This window comes from Bombina bombina, chromosome 4, assembly GCF_027579735.1.
Source record: "Bombina bombina isolate aBomBom1 chromosome 4, aBomBom1.pri, whole genome shotgun sequence".
Classification (NCBI taxonomy): domain Eukaryota; kingdom Metazoa; phylum Chordata; class Amphibia; order Anura; family Bombinatoridae; genus Bombina; species Bombina bombina.
Window position 1 is genome coordinate 634,871,099 of NC_069502.1, and position 12,177 is coordinate 634,883,275.

At 38.5% G+C, this 12,177-nt stretch overlaps 1 protein-coding gene across 1 annotated transcript in view; it reads right to left on the reverse strand.

Annotated features, from left to right (window-relative positions):
- HECA (hdc homolog, cell cycle regulator) overlaps positions 1 to 12,177 on the reverse strand; it is a 230,421-nt gene that overhangs the window by 25,526 nt on the left and 192,718 nt on the right.

A 12,177-nucleotide genomic window follows, 5' to 3' on the forward strand; every position in this document is an offset into this window, starting at 1 on the left:
CTTTGAAAGCACAACTATCTTCTATGGGTATAGTGGTGCGTTTGTTTAGAGTAGAAACCGCCCCCTCGACCTTGGGGACTGTCTGCCATAAGTCCTTTCTGGGGTCGACCATAGGAAACAATTTTTTAAATATAGGGGGAGGGACGAAAGGTATGCCGGGCCTTTCCCATTCTTTATTTACAATGTCCGCCACCCGCTTGGGTATAGGAAAAGCTTCGGGGGGCCCCGGGACCTCTAGGAACTTGTCCATTTTACATAATTTCTCTGGAATGACCAAATTCTCACAATCATCCAGAGTAGATAACACCTCCTTAAGCAGGGCGCGGAGATGTTCCAATTTAAATTTAAATGTAATCACATCAGGTTCAGCTTGTTGAGAAATTTTCCCTGAATCTGAAATTTCTCCCTCAGACAAAACCTCCCTGGCCCCCTCAGACTGGTGTAGGGGCACTTCAGAACCAATATCATCAGCGTCCTCATGCTCTTCAGTATTTTCTAAAACAGAGCAGTCGCGCTTTCGCTGATAAGTGGGCATTTTGGCTAAAATGTTTTTGATAGAATTATCCATTACAGCCGTTAATTGTTGCATAGTAAGGAGTATTGGCGCACTAGATGTACTAGGGGCCTCCTGTGTGGGCAAGACTGGTGTAGACGAAGGAGGGGATGATGCAGTACCATGCTTACTCCCCTCACTTGAGGAATCATCTTGGGCATCATTTTCTCTAAATTTTGTGTCACATAAATCACATCTATTTAAATGAGAAGGAACCTTGGCTTCCCCACATACAGAACACAGTCTATCTGGCAGTTCAGACATGTTAAACAGGCATAAACCTGATAACAAAGTACAAAAAACGTTTTAAAATAAAACCGTTACTGTCACTTTAAATTTTAAACTGAACACACTTTATTACTGCAAATGTGAAAAAGTATGAAGGAATTGTTCAAAATTCACCAAAATTTCACCACAGTGTCTTAAAGCCTTAAAAGTATTGCACACCAAAATTGAAAGCTTTAACCCTTAAAATAACGGAACCGGAGCCGTTTTTATATTTAACCCCTTTACAGTCCCTGGTATCTGCTTTGCTGAGACCCAACCAAGCCCAAAAGGGAATACGATACCAAATGACGCCTTCAGAAAGTCTTTTCTATGTATCAGAGCTCCTCACACATGCATCTGCATGTCATGCTTCCCAAAAACAAGTGCGCAATAGAGGCGCGAAAATGAGGCTCTGCCTATGATTAGGGAAAGCCCCTAGAGAATAAGGTGTCCAAAACAGTGCCTGCCGGTTATTTTACATAATTCCCAAGAATAAAATAATTCCTCAAAGCTATGAAGTATAAAATATGCTTATATATTCAATCGTTTTAGCCCAGAAAATGTCTACAGTCTTAAAAGCCCTTGTGAAGCCCTTTTTTTCTTTATGTAATAAAAATGGCTTACCGGATCCCATAGGGAAAATGACAGCTTCCAGCATTACATCGTCTTGTTAGAAATGTGTCATACCTCAAGCAGCAAAAGTCTGCTCACTGTTTCCCCCAACTGAAGTTAATTCCTCTCAACAGTCCTGTGTGGAAACAGCCATTGATTTTAGTAACGGTTGCTAAAATCATTTTCCTCTTACAAACAGAAATCTTCATCTCTTTTCTGTTTCAGAGTAAATAGTACATACCAGCACTATTTTAAAATAACAAACTCTTGATTGAATAATAAAAACTACAGTTAAACACCAAAAAACTCTAAGCCATCTCCGTGGAGATGTTGCCTGTACAACGGCAAAGAGAATGACTGGGGAAGGCGGAGCCTAGGAGGGATCATGTGACCAGCTTTGCTGGGCTCTTTGCCATTTCCTGTTGGGGAAGAGAATATCCCACAAGTAAGGATGACGCCGTGGACCGGACACACCTATGTTGGAGAAATCTAAATAAAGGAAAAAAGGCTCCACCCTGGGCAGATAATTAAAAGAAAAATCTTTATTATTCCATATTCCATTATTTTTTTGTGGACTATGGAATAATAAAGATTTTTCTTTTAACCATCTGCCCAGGCTGGAGCCTTTTTTCCTTTTTCAACTAAAATATAGAGGCAGCAGCAACATCAGCGATAGATATAACTGGTCAAAGAATATAGCCAATATGCAAATATGCCCTTCTAAGATAAAATTCAAGTTTGAATTATTATTGGAGATAGCGTCTGGAATAGGAAATACTTTAGGAGTAATAGCAGTAGTCTTAAATAAAGAATTTAAACGATTACTAGGTCGATCATCAGGAGTTTTAGGCTCCTCAATCCCTAAAGTAAATAATACTTCCTTAAAAAGAGGACAAATATATTCAATTTCAAACAAAAAATAATATATTTGTCAATCTCTGTCTCTGATGTAAGATCCTCTGAATCAGAGGAACCCCCATCAGTAGAAGATATGTCAGTATGCTGTCGGTCAGTACAAAAATTCGCTAGATTTAAGAACATTTATTTGAAGGCGGAATAGCAGATATAGCCTTCTCTATCGCTGTAGCAATAAAATATTTCATTGCTGCAGAAATGCCCTCTGCATTAGACTGGAAATTATTAATAGTAATAGCATTTATACTCAAAGAAAATAGTAAAACAATAGCCACAGATCAGCCTTTAACAACAAACACACTTATCTTTTTGTAGAGATATGTTCAAGCAGCTTAGTTTCTTTGGTAACTTCTGAGGCAGGTTAGTTTGCAATTTTACATCTATGCTCCAATATATAGCAGGCTTGAGAGAGTGGGAAACAGTGCCAATATATAAAAAAGGAAGCATTGAAATAAGCAGTGATATAACAAGTGCTGCATATAGCTTTCTAACAAAAAAAATGAAAAACACAGGGTGATTTGGGGGTGGCGTTTTATCCCCAAACATGTCAAGACATGTAAAGACATCCTAAGATATGTTTCAAACTCAAACAAACCTGTTTTGCAGCTATAATATATAAGGAGCAACAACTGACTCAAGGTGCATATATATATATATATATATATATATACACACACACACGAACGAGATAGATGCTGTAGGTTTGTTCTTAAAGGACCAGTCAACACAGTAGATTTGCATAATCAACAAATGCAAGATAACAAGACAATGCAATAGCACTTAGTCTGAACTTCAAATGAGTAGATTTTTTTTTTTAAATTTTTAAAAGCTATGTCTTTTTCCACTCCCCCTGTACCATGTGACAGTCATCAGCCAATCACAAATGCATACACGTACCATGTGACAGCTATCAGCCATTCACAAATGCATACAAACTTATTCTTGCACATGCTCAGTAGGAGCTGGTGACTCAAAAAGTTTAAATATAAAAAGACTGTGCACATTTAGTTAATGTAAGTAAATTGGAAAGTTGTTTAAAATGGAATGCTCTATCTGAACAATGAAAGTTTAATTTTGATTGAGTGTCCCTTTAAGTTGAATTTGTATGTAAGTTGGAACAGACACTTTTTATAAGGTGAAACTCTAGCCAAACATTTTTTTAGTTTGGGATAGCATAGGGAAAAGTTTGTTTTGCTATCTGTAACCCTGTTCAGAAAATTTCACATGACTTTCTGTCCTTGTGACAATTGGATTTTGAGTTATCCTGGAAAGAAGGATTGTTGATAAAACATAATTTATGTAAGAACTTACCTGATAAATTCATTTATTTCATATTAGCAAGAGTCCATGAGCTAGTGACGTATGGGATATACATTCCTACCAGGAGGGGCAAAGTTTCCCAAACCTCAAAATGCCTATAAATACACCCCTCACCACACCCACAATTCAGTTTAACGAATAGCCAAGAAGTGGGGTGATAAAAAAGTGCGAAAGCATATAAAATAAGGAATTGGAATAATTGTGCTTTATACAAAATCATAACCACCACAAAAAAAGGGCGGGCCTCATGGACTCTTGCTAATATGAAAGAAATGAATTTATCAGGTAAGTTCTTACATAAATTATGTTTTCTTTCATGTAATCAGCAAGAGTCCATGAGCTAGTGACGTATGGGATAATGACTACCCAAGATGTGGATCTTTCCACACAAGAGTCACTAGAGAGGGAGGGATAAAATAAAGACAGCCAATTCCTGCTGAAAATAATCCACACCCAAAATAAAGTTTAACGAAAAACATAAGCAGAAGATTTAAACTGAAACCGCTGCCTGAAGTACTCTTCTACCAAAAACTGCTTCAGAAGAAGAAAATACATCAAAATGGTAGAATTTAGTAAAAGTATGCAAAGAGGACCAAGTTGCTGCTTTGCAGATCTGGTCAACCGAAGCTTCATTCCTAAACGCCCAGGAAGTAGAAACTGACCTAGTAGAATGAGCTGTAATTCTCTGAGGCGGAGTTTTACCCGACTCAACATAGGCAAGATGAATTAAAGATTTCAACCAAGATGCCAAAGAAATGGCAGAAGCTTTCTGGCCTTTTCTAGAACCGGAAAAGATAACAAATAGACTAGAAGTCTTACGGAAAGATTTCGTAGCTTCAACATAATATTTCAAAGCTCTAACAACATCCAAAGAATGCAACGATTTCTCCTTAGAATTCTTAGGATTAGGACATAATGAAGGAACCACAATTTCTCTACTAATGTTGTTGGAATTCACAACTTTAGGTAAAAATTCAAAAGAGGTTCGCAACACCGCCTTATCCTGATGAAAAATCAGAAAAGGAGACTCACAAGAAAGAGCAGATAATTCAGAAACTCTTCTGGCAGAAGAGATGGCCAAAAGGAACAAAACTTTCCAAGAAAGTAATTTAATGTCCAATGAATGCATAGGTTCAAACGGAGGAGCTTGAAGAGCTCCCAGAACCAAATTCAAACTCCAAGGAGGAGAAATTGACTTAATGACAGGTTTTATACGAACCAAAGCTTGTACAAAACAATGAATATCAGGAAGAATAGCAATCTTTCTGTGAAAAAGAACAGAAAGAGCAGAGATTTGTCCTTTCAAAGAACTTGCGGACAAACCCTTATCTAAACCATCCTGAAGAAACTGTAAAATTCTCGGTATTCTAAAAGAATGCCAAGAAAAATGATGAGAAAGACACCAAGAAATATAAGTCTTCCAGACTCTATAATATATCTCTCGAGATACAGATTTACGAGCCTGTAACATAGTATTAATCACAGAGTCAGAGAAACCTCTTTGACCAAGAATCAAGCGTTCAATCTCCATACCTTTAAATTTAAGGATTTCAGATCCTGATGGAAAAAAGGACCTTGTGACAGAAGGTCTGGTCTTAACGGAAGAGTCCACGGTTGGCAAGAGGCCATCCGGACAAGATCCGCATACCAAAACCTGTGAGGCCATGCCGGAGCTACCAGCAGAACAAACGAGCATTCCTTCAGAATCTTGGAGATTACTCTTGGAAGAAGAACTAGAGGCGGAAAGATATAGGCAGGATGATACTTCCAAGGAAGTGATAATGCATCCACTGCCTCCGCCTGAGGATCCCGGGATCTGGACAGATACCTGGGAAGTTTCTTGTTTAGATGGGACGCCATCAGATCTATTTCTGGAAGTTCCCACATTTGAACAATCTGAAGAAATACCTCTGGGTGAAGAGACCATTCGCCCGGATGCAACGTTTGGCGACTGAGATAATCCGCTTCCCAATTGTCTATACCTGGGATATGAACCGCAGAGATTAGACAGGAGCTGGATTCCGCCCAAACCAAAATTCAAGATACTTCTTTCATAGCCAGAGGACTGTGAGTCCCTCCTTGATGATTGATGTATGCCACAGTTGTGACATTGTCTGTCTGAAAACAAATGAACGATTCTCTCTTCAGAAGAGGCCAAAACTGAAGAGCTCTGAAAATTGCACGGAGTTCCAAAATATTGATCGGTAATCTCACCTCCTGAGATTCCCAAACTCCTTGTGCCGTCAGAGATCCCCACACAGCTCCCCAACCCGTGAGACTTGCATCTGTTGAAATTACAGTCCAGGTCGGAAGCACAAAAGAAGCCCCCTGAATTAAACGATGGTGATCTGTCCACCATGTTAGAGAGTGTCGAACAATCGGTTTTAAAGATATTGTTTGAGATATCTTCGTGTAATCCTTGCACCATTGATTCAGCATACAGAGCTGAAGAGGTCGCATGTGAAAACGAGCAAAGGGGATCGCGTCCGATGCAGCAGTCATAAGACCTAGAATTTCCATGCATAAGGCTACCGAAGGGAATGATTGTGACTGAAGGTTTCGACAAGCTGCAATCAATTTTAGACGTCTCTTGTCTGTTAAAGACAGAGTCATGGACACTGAATCCATCTGGAAACCCAGAAAGGTTACCCTTGTCTGAGGAATCAAAGAACTTTTTGGTAAATTGATCCTCCAACCATGATCTTGAAGAAACAACACAAGTCGATTCGTATGAGATTCTGCTAAATGTAAAGACTGAGCAAGTACCAAGATATCGTCCAAATAAGGAAATACCACAATACCCTGTTCTCTGATTACAGACAGAAGGGCACCGAGAACCTTTGTAAAAATTCTTGGAGCTGTAGCTAGGCCAAACGGTAGAGCCACAAACTGGTAATGCTTGTCCAGAAAAGAGAATCTCAGGAACTGATAATGATCTGGATGAATCGGAATATGCAGATATGCATCCTGTAAATCTATTGTGGACATATAATTCCCTTGCTGAACAAAAGGCAAGATAGTCCTTACAGTTACCATTTTGAACGTTGGTATCCTTACATAACGATTCAATATTTTTAGATCCAGAACTGGTCTGAAGGAATTCTCCTTCTTTGGTACAATGAAGAGATTTGAATAAAACCCCATCCCCTGTTCCTGAACTGGAACTGGCATAATTACTCCAGTCAACTCTAGATCTGAAACACATTTCAGAAATGCTTGAGCTTTTACTGGATTTACTGGGACACGGGAAAGAAAAAATCTCTTTGCAGGAGGTCTCATCTTGAAACCAATTCTGTACCCTTCTGAAACAATGTTCTGAATCCAAAGATTGTGAACAGAATTGATCCAAATTTCCTTGAAAAAACGTAACCTGCCCCCTACCAGCTGAACTGGAATGAGGGCCGCACCTTCATGTGGACTTAGAAGCAGGCTTTGCCTTTCTAGCTGGCTTGGATTTATTCCAGACTGGAGATGGTTTCCAAACTGAAACTGCTCCTGAGGATGAAGGATCAGGCTTTTGTTCTTTGTTGAAACGAAAGGAACGAAAACGATTATTAGCCCTGCTTTTACCTTTAGATTTTTTATCCTGTGGTAAAAAAGTTCCTTTCCCACCAGTAACAGTTGAAATGATGGAATCCAACTGAGAACCAAATAATTTGTTACCCTGGAAAGAAATAGAAAGTAAAGTTGATTTAGAAGCCATATCAGCATTCCAAGTTTTAAGCCATAAAGCTCTTCTAGCTAAAATAGCTAGAGACATAAACCTGACATCAACTCTGATAATATCAAAAATGGCATCACAGATAAAATTATTAGCATGCTGAAGAATAATAATAATGTCATGAGAATCACGATGTGTTACTTGTTGCGCTAAAGTTTCCAACCAAAAAGTTGAAGCTGCAGCAACATCAGCCAAAGATATAGCAGGTCTAAGAAGATTACCTGAACACAGATAAGCTTTTCTTAGAAAGGACTCAATTTTCCTATCTAGAGGATCCTTAAACGAAGTACCATCTGACGTAGGAATAGTAGTACGTTTAGCAAGGGTAGAAATAGCCCCATCAACTTTAGGGATTTTGTCCCAAAATTCTAATCTGTCAGACGGCACAGGATATGAATGCTTAAAACGTTTAGAAGGAGTAAATGAATTACCCAATTTATCCCATTCTTTGGAAATTACTGCAGAAATAGCATTAGGAACAGGAAAAACTTCTGGAATAACCACAGGAGCTTTAAATACCTTATCCAAACGTTTAGAATTAGTATCAAGAGGACCAGAATCCTCTATTTCTAAAGCAATTAGTACTTCTTTAAGTAAAGAACGAATAAATTCCATTTTAAATAAATATGAAGATTTATCAGCATCAACCTCAGAGACAGAATCCTCTGAACCAGAGGAGTCATCAGAATCAGAATGATGATGTTCATTTAAAAATTCATCTGTAGGGAGAGAAGTTTTAAAAGATTTTTTACGTTTACTAGAAGGAGAAATAACAGACATAGCCTTCTTTATGGATTCAGAAACAAAATCTCTTATATTATCAGGAACATTCTGCACCTTAGATGTTGAGGGAACTGCAACAGGCAATGGTACTTTACTAAAGGAAATATTATCTGCTTTAACAAGTTTGTCATGACAATCAATACAAACAACAGCTGGAGAAATAGCTACCAAAAGTTTACAGCAGATACACTTAGCTTTGGTAGATTCAGCACTTGACAGCGATTTTCCTGTAGTATCTTCTGACTCAGATGCAACGTGAGACATCTTGCAATATGTAAGAGAAAAAACAACATATATATAAAGCAAAATTGATCAAATTCCTTAAATGACAGTTTCAGGAATGGGAAAAAATGCCAAAGAACAAGCTTCTAGCAACCAGAAGCAATAAATAATGAGACTTAAATAATGTGGAGACAAAAGCGACGCCCATATTTTTTCGCGCCAAATAAGACGCCCACATTATTTGGCGCCTAAATGCTTTTTGGCGCCAAAAATGACGCCACATCCGGAACGCCGACATTTTTGGCGCGAAATAACGTCAAAAAATGACGCAACTTCCGGCGACACGTATGACGCCGGAAACGGAAATAGAATTTTTGCGCCAAAAAAGTCCGCGCCAAGAATGACGCAATAAAATGAAGCATTTTCAGCCCCCGCGAGCCTAACAGCCCACAGGGAAGAGTCAAATTTTTGAAGGTAAGAAAAAATGAATAAATCAAAATGCATTATCCCAAATATGATACTGACTGTCTGAAAATAAGGAAAGTTGAACATTCTGAGTCAAGGCAAATAAATGTTTGTATACATATATTTAGAACTTTATAAACAAAGTGCCCAACCATAGCTTGGAGTGTCACAGAAAATAAGACTTACCCCAGGACACTCATCTACATATAGCAGATAGCCAAACCAGTACTGAAACGAGAATCAGCAGAGGTAATGGTATATATAAGAGTATATCGTCGATCTGAAAAGGGAGGTAAGAGATGAATCTCTACGACCGATAACAGAGAACCTATGAAATAGACCCCGTAGAAGGAGATCACTGTATTCAAATAGGCAATACTCTCCTCACATCCCTCTGACATTCACTGCACGCTGAGAGGAAAACCGGGCTCCAACTTGCTGCGGAGCGCATATCAACGTAGAATCTAGCACAAACTTACTTCACCACCTCCATCGGAGGCAAAGTTTGTAAAACTGAATTGTGGGTGTGGTGAGGGGTGTATTTATAGGCATTTTGAGGTTTGGGAAACTTTGCCCCTCCTGGTAGGAATGTATATCCCATACGTCACTAGCTCATGGACTCTTGCTAATTGCATGAAAGAAAGCTCTATTTTCTCAGTTTGTAAGTACAAGTTGTACTTAAGTCGGATGTTTGTAACCCGGGGACTGCCTGTATATATAAACAATATATAACAACTTTACTTAAAAAGTGCCTAATCCATAGCTGAGAGTGTCTTTGTTAAAAAAGATACATTTTCATACTTACCTTTAAGATACCCATCCACATATAGCAGACAGCCAAACCAGTCCTGAAACATATCAGCAGAGGTAATGGTACAAGAGTATATTGTCAATCTATAAAGGGAGGCAGCAGATAAATCCCTGTGACCGATTTACAGAAAGCATTATGAAAAGCTTTCCCATAGGTGAAAAACAAAATTTATGCTTACCTGATAAATGTATTTATTTCCGGATATAAAGAGTCCACAATGTCATCAATTATTAGTGGGAATATCATTTCCTGGCCAGCAGGAGGAGGCAAAGAGCACCATAGCAGAGCTGTTAAGTGTCACTTCCTACCCACAATCCCCAGTCATTCGACCGAAACGAAAATGGAAAAAGGAATAACACAAAGGTGTAGATGTGCCAGAGGTTAAGTAAAAAATAAACATTCTTGGGAGGAGGAAGCTGGTGGGAGGAGCACAAGTGCAAGGACATGCAACACTTGTTCTCTGGCTCCCTGTAAGAGCTACTGGCAGGAAACCCTGTGCTTCAAACCCTGGTCCTAGGGTGGCTCTTTCTAAGTAGTTACCACATACTTCCAGCACTCCAATAGTGGTATTCCATCTCACTAAGCTGCTATTAGCAGCAATTCAAGGGACTGACCAAAAAATCTGCTCCTTATCCCCCCCCCCCCCCTCTGTATCTTACCTGCTCCCCCCCTTCCCACCGGTGCTGCGTGAAGGGGAGAGCAGCAGTGGCTTGAGTCACATGCTGAAGCATTATTCAGTGAAGCAAGGGGAGAGGAATTTTTGAGACCTGACTTTACCTATTACGGCGCTGCCTAGGCAAGTTCTGCTCCAGTGATTGGTGTTGCTCCCTGGTCGCTCCTGCGGAACATCGTTGGTATTGGCTCTGAGACTGGGAGCCTCCACGTGACCGAGACGGGCGGTCCTCCCCGGTTTGGACGGAGGTTGCGTGTGAGTCCTAATGGCGCTGCTGGCGGCCCTTTGCCGAGTGGATCCTTGCTGTGCAGGACCGGCGTTATCTGCCGGAATCAGAAGAGGCTTGATCTTGTCTCGCTCCCCCCCACCGATGCTGCGTGGGGGAGCCCTGGCTTCAAATTGAAGATTACCCTCCAGCAGAATCGGCTTCCAGGGAACAAGAGGTCCTGTGAACTGGGACAGGTACTAATTCGGAATCCAGGCTCCTTGGGTAACCTCTTATATATTTTTTTCAGTAGCCGGACTGATTTAGGCTTCCATTTCTTACTATATAAGTGACTCTGAACTTATTGCTGGCTCATAAGCTGGGGAATACTAAAGGATCTATGTGAAGTTTAAAATAAACTCTCTTAAGACACGGTTTCCCCATAAATGAACATAAATGACTAAGTGAGCTTGAAGGAAAAAATTGTTTATGCTTAATAATATATGATTTATAAGTGTCTTAGTGAATCTTAACTAAGTTCAGTAACAGTTTGACCAGTGGCTGTTCTTTTTCTTTGATTGTATGTTTTTTTTTTCCTTTTTTTTTTTTTTTTTTTACTTATCCTATGTGTGTGAGACTGATACATACTTTTTAAAGCAACAGTTGCTGAATATAAAAAGAGAAATTGTATTTTTGCTATACTAGGAGATGCTTGTTATTAATATTAGATCTTTAACTACTAATTTCCTAGTTGTATAGAACTCAATGAATAATAGGCAAAAATGATATATCAGAATCCTATTTTTGTTATATCTGGTTAATTGAGAAAAAATAATTGAAGTATGTATAATTGAGCCAAGGACTCACTGATTTAAACTGCTAAATCTAAGGGTTAATATCACCTCTTATATATATATATTTTTTTTTTTGTATTTTTTTTTATATAAGTTTTTTGTTACATAGTGAGACAGAAATACAGGTGTATAAACTGATTTAATTATACGAGATCCTTTTTAAACATAGTGGCAAAGGGAATAGTATTGCATGCACACCTAATGGAAGAAAATCAAAATTATATTACCTTATTGACTAAGCCCTAGTTAAAGTGAAAAATATACTAAAAAGGGCTGAAAATTAACATTAGGCCGTCGTATAAATATATTCTTGTCTTCTTTATTTATTACATTTAAATACATTTTCTCTGTATGCTTCTGATCTTAATTAGTTTTGATTCATAATAGAAAGTGCTGGGGCAGTATATATTTTGAGTATTAATTATACCTAAGCTCAAAATCTTAATTTTGCACTTTGGTGTTAAAATTAAAGAGCACATTAATATATTGCCAGGTTGAAAATTTGCCTAAGGGAATTTATAAATTAAAAAAAAAAAAAAAAATCTTTTTTTTTTTTTCCTTTTATTTTTTAAAAGGCAGGGTGGAGGGAGAGGAAAAGAAAGAAAGAGAAATTCCACCAGGAATTCCTAATTAATTATAAGTGCTTACAAAGACTAGGTCTAACAGAAATTGAGCAGATAACAGCTTAGTACTGTGATTATCAGGATTGACTGAAGCAGTTCTCTGCTCTATAGAGGTAAATTGTTAATAGTATTTCTTACAAGTTTCTTATAAAT